General features: G+C 40.9%; 1 long non-coding RNA gene across 1 annotated transcript; it reads left to right on the top strand.

The window, feature by feature from the left end:
- Nucleotides 1-1,577: 1,577 nt before the first annotated feature.
- On the top strand, nucleotides 1,578-4,430 carry LOC139048778 (uncharacterized). The gene is made up of 2 exons (XR_011507901.1): nucleotides 1,578-3,674; nucleotides 3,819-4,430. It is a non-coding gene; the product is annotated as an uncharacterized lncRNA (long non-coding RNA).
- The last annotated feature ends 863 nt before the right edge of the window (nucleotides 4,431-5,293 follow it).

Genomic DNA, 5,293 nt, shown 5'->3' with positions numbered 1-5,293 from the left:
GATGTTTTTTCTGCTCAATATTTAAACAGCTCTGTGATAAAAATATTGAATAAAGCTGACATCAATATGGCAGTATGTAGATTTTATTTCACATTAAAATTACAGTTGTTTATTTCAAACGGTACTACCAATCCTAATTGGGATTATTGTAGGAAGGGCACATGCATAACAAACATTTTACAAAAGATATGAGTCAGCATAGAAAGAATAAATTGTATACAATATTATTTAGGCTTAATCTGAAGCAGAGAGGATATGGTAAGGACATGGTTAATAATGTACAAAATTGTAATGCAGGACATATGTTAATGCAAGAGTACACATGACAAAACAAGGTTACTGGTCATCTCTGGGAGTTATGAAATGGTTTTCAAAGAGCAATAGAAATTTTAATTGCTACCAGTTATACATGTGGGCAAGCTGTTTCATTCATTGCCTGCGGAAAGAATGAGTGCTTTATACAGTCACTGTTAAGATCGTATTCCTGTCAAGTATGGCGAGGTTTGGTATATGATCAGGTGTTGTTTCTGCTTAGATATATGCATATCTAGAAGTGTCAGTGTTAAGCTATTTAGGAAGAGTATGCCTTCCAAGTCTCCTGTATTAGCCATGGTGAGAAAAATATCTTCTGGAAATCAGACCTGTGCAGGAAGGCCACCATTGACCTGGCTATATCTAATAGCAGCCTAGTCAATGTAGCTGTACTGAATTGACAGCGTTATCATGGAGTCGCAATATGATTATTGTGCTACTATTTCAGCCGCACAATGAACATTTTCAGTACATCAGGCAGCCATCACAAGTCAGTCAGTTGCAGCCCCTGCCAAGTGCAGTGCTGTCAATAGTTGGCTGAACACGTGATCTGAAATATTCGGCACTGCCCTGACGAACACAGAGAATGTGCCTAATACCACATTCCTCCATGGGGTCCCTCAGTAAAGAGCTGTGCTGGCATCAAGACACCCTAGTGGGGCTCGGTGCTTTCTGTGCTAGCGCGCTGGTGCATTGAATCTGACAACAGCACAGTTTCACGATCATCATCCTTTCTTCCCTGCTACAGTATTAATGACACTAGTAGTTATTTATCGTTATTATATTGTGATGTGAAACTCTTGCTGGAATGGTGATGGGATGTGATCTTTCACAAGGCGGGTAGTAATGTGTTTTACTAGTAATTTGCATGGACTACATGTTAGTGAAATTGGGTGAAAGTTGGAGACATCAGCTTCATCGACCAATTTTTAGTTTGGGATTACCTTTGCCATCTTCCACTCACTGGGAGGTGAACATGTTAGTGATTTGTTGTTTACGAGTAAATATTTGGCTATCCATCCAGCATATTGATTTAGGAATTTGTACTGTATGTTGTCAGGGCTAGGTTCTTTTTGCAATTTAATTTTCATGACAGATCAAAGATTCCAACCTGGTCTGTAAAGAGAGTGGCCAAATACATGGCCCAAGAACTTCAGAACTGCACTGACAATCACAGAGGCCATGCCTACCATATTTCTCCATGGGCTTTGACATGCTGTGTAACTTTCCCGTAATTTGTGAAAATTGACTGAAGGTAAATATTCAGTAAATTGGCACTATCTCTGCTTTTATTCAGGAAATATTGTACTGTCCTAGCTTTTAGGACAGGAAAACCTCTGGAGTGCATCTCTAAAAAAAAGTTCGGTAGAGAACAGGAAATATTTTTGAATTCATACAAATGATAGCTAGGGTAAGATTCAGGCTAGCTTAAGGATTCGGTTTCTATTTTGGAGATCTTTTATTTTTTAATCCATGGGTTCGTTCTTGCTTTTTGTTCGTTTCGTTTGGTATGTAAGTACTAGTTAACAATGCAAAAGGAAATAATGCCATCTTTAAATTTCTGCCACAACAATTCAATTTCTGCATTAGCATTACTAGCAAGCTGCTGAATTTAACTAAATTCATGTGACAGGTCATTGCATCTATTATTGTCATCAGCATTCCTAAGATCAATAAATGTATCTAATATGAAAGGTATTATAGATTCAAAGACCGAAACAAAACACAATCCTATTGTGTTTTCATCAGTTTCAGTTTTGATATTGGTTATGTGTTGCACCTTTATTGGCCATCATCTGTTGCACCTTGCGGCATCAACCAAATGTATATAATCACTATCTTGTTTTAATTAAATTGTTCTTCTCCCTGCTCTCCGACTGCATCTACTTGCCTCCCCACAGGTTGTATCGGTGACACCACAGCTGTCATGTGGTCTGACATACCATTGAATGATTAAACATCTCTATATGAAAGACAATGATTGCTTAAAAACGTCAAGTATGTTAAGGGATGTGTGCTGAAACTGAAAAGGCATGATTACAAGTGCAGTACGACTGGGCAGGGCAGTCATGACAAAGAAAATGACATGCACACAGTGGTACATCTAACTACAGAATTTTTATTTTGCACATACAAAATATATGTACATATCAGAAAAACAGAAACAAAAACAAGAATATCAACATACAGAGGTACACATTAAACAACAGTGCACATATCCATGGCATAATCAAAACATGCAATTCAAGAAGCTATACTGATAATTCAAGGCAAGTGTATATGCATACATATGCATAATGAAGAAAGTATAAAGGGAGAAGAAGCATTATCTGGTGCTACTTGTAAAGGATGCTCCATGAACAAACAAACGTTTCATAGTTCACTGCTATATACCGGGTGCACGAGGTATTTAAGAACACTGTTCCTTACCGCCATAGACAGCAGCAGGCTCATTGGGTCTGTTTGATTCGCCTGTACCACTGTGAACCAGTTCACGGCAGTTCACAAGAGGTTCAGAAATTATGTTGCTCAATTCTTGAGGCGCAGGCCTAGCGAGACACTCAAAATGGATGCAAAGGTGCAGACATGATGCAGGCGTTAAGTTATGTCAGACTAGTGTGCAAGTTTGAGAGATTTTGAACTGCAGGATGATTGGCTTCTGGAGCATAAATAGACACCACACTTGCTTAGATGCATCAGACATGCGTAAGCAGGGTTTTAATGGTGCTCGCGCCCATGTGCTGCATCATCTGCAGCGCCTCTGCTTCGCACCTGTTTGCCTGCACCAAGTCGGCACCGACAGTGGAGTGGGTGCTGCAAAATTGTGAACCAGCCCTGCACCTTTCCTGCACCTTTTGAAACAAACGTCGTAGTTCAGCGGGCACCATTGCTGTACCACTGAAACAAATGGCAAGGTGCAGCACCTTGTGAACTGATTCAGGTGGTGCAGGCAAATCAAATGTACCACATATCTATCTAGGCATGCAGCTTCTTGTTCGTTGACCCCAATCATTCATACTGCGCAGTTTGTTCAAAGAAAAGCGTACAGGTTGACACAGGAAATGAAATGCCATGCAGTCCTCGTCACCCCGGCCACACATCACAGCGACTTGAAAATTGCCACCTTTCTGAACGTAGCGAAGTCTTTCGTTTACAAGGTGGGGACAGAACTGTTGTATTCTGGCAGCGATGGCATCTGTGGCGAAAAGGAAAAAGCACACTCAGCGGCCAGAGGTCGTCAGAACCCCTGATTTTCTCCGGTGGCTGCAAGTCATGAGCAACGACCCAGGGAGGTCAATGCGGACAAAGGAACTCCAAGTCACAGAGTCGACTGTCAGGCTCGCTGTGCACGAGGACTTGAGGTACCATTCCTATGTGATGAGGAGGGGGCAATTCATGTCCGATAAAAATCAGGAGAATTGTCTGCTCGGTCCAAGCGCTTGCTAAGCAAGCTGAAGAGACCTGAGGAGCCTGGAATTGTGTGTGTGTTTTTTTTTTTTTTTCAGGTGAAAAGAACTTTGACCAAAACCAAAAAGTTAACCGCTGTTACAACAGGTGACTTTGTGCAAGCGCTGATGAGGTGCCTACAGTGATGCACACAAAATTTTCATCGTCTGTGATGGTGTTAGCCATCGTCGGCAATGAGGGTGACATCATGCCACCATACTTCTTTTGCAGAAGGACTCCACGTTAGTGCTGCTGTGTACGTGGAAATATTTGCCACCATTGTAAAGCCCTGGTAGAGACTGTTATGAAAGGAAGACCTTATATTTTTCAGCAAGGTTCAGCTCCCGCCCACACTGCCTGCGTCACCCAGGAGTCACTGGCTGACAACTTCTATGACCCAACTTGTGGTCTCCTAGTTCTCCAGATTTAAATCCGCTCGACTACTATGTTTGGGGCGTCGTTGGGAGAGAGAGAAGAGAGAAGTCAACAAACAGCCACATAATACAAAAGACTCACTGAAGGCCGCCATTGCTGACTAAACGGCCAACACCTCTACGGACCTGATACGTGCATGCAGCCATTTATGAAGCTCAGTTGAATCGGTTATTGTTGCGGATGGTGGATTCATTGAATAATTGTGGAAATAAATCGTAAGAGAAGTATTTCCCAAAGTTTAGTGAAAATATGTCTATTTTTGCTGGAAATATTGTCTGCCTGATGCCAACATTTTGCTCTCAAATACCTCACGCTCCCGGTGTGTGTGCCTGTGCATGTGGTTTCACGTTATCGTGAAGTCAAAAATGAGGATGGGTACCAAGTGTCGGCACATCATGACACTACAAATAAATAGTATCCCTCACTCCTTGTAAGAACATTCAAACCAGAGTGCTTTTTTGTTGATAATGATTTACACTCTTCAACAAATGTAAATCCTTTGGAGTGTATAGTTGCCACACGACAATAATTGTCATCTATCTTGCTTTTGTTTCCTTTCTTGAAAACACTGCGCTTGCTACTTTCCTATCGAGAATGCTGATAACGCGCATGCCATTGGTGACTTGGAAGTACCGGGCTTACAGCATTAAAGAAGGGAAATGTGGACAAGACAGATAACGATTGTTGTTTGGCAAGATATGACACAAAGGGTATAATTTTGTGTAAGAGTGTAGAGTAACAATAAAAACCTAAAAAAAAGTTTTTTGTGCAGTGCCTAATTGTAAGGACAAGATAATACTGCAAACGGTGTTTCAGTGCAAGTTTTTATGTTGTCTCCTGAACTATGTGTTAGGTATGAAATGCTTATTGCTGCATAATCAGCTAGAAGAATCTTACTTAAGGAGGCTTTGTTTATAGCTTTAGTTTTTAATTACATGCATATGCACATATACTGGGTGTTTCAACGAAGCTTAATTGTTCAAAGCAGTGCAGTAGAAGTTATCTTTTTAGACCTATGTGGCCTAAAGTGGAAATTTTGGGATAATCATTTGACTAATTCCTCAGCTAAATCTTGAGTTGCAGTTGAAAATTTAAAGCC

The sequence above is a fragment of the Dermacentor albipictus genome, chromosome 1, assembly GCF_038994185.2.
Source record: "Dermacentor albipictus isolate Rhodes 1998 colony chromosome 1, USDA_Dalb.pri_finalv2, whole genome shotgun sequence".
Taxonomy (NCBI): Eukaryota; Metazoa; Arthropoda; class Arachnida; order Ixodida; family Ixodidae; genus Dermacentor; species Dermacentor albipictus.
The sequence above is the reverse complement of the archived record's forward strand: the minus strand, read 5'-3'. Positions and strand labels throughout refer to the sequence as shown.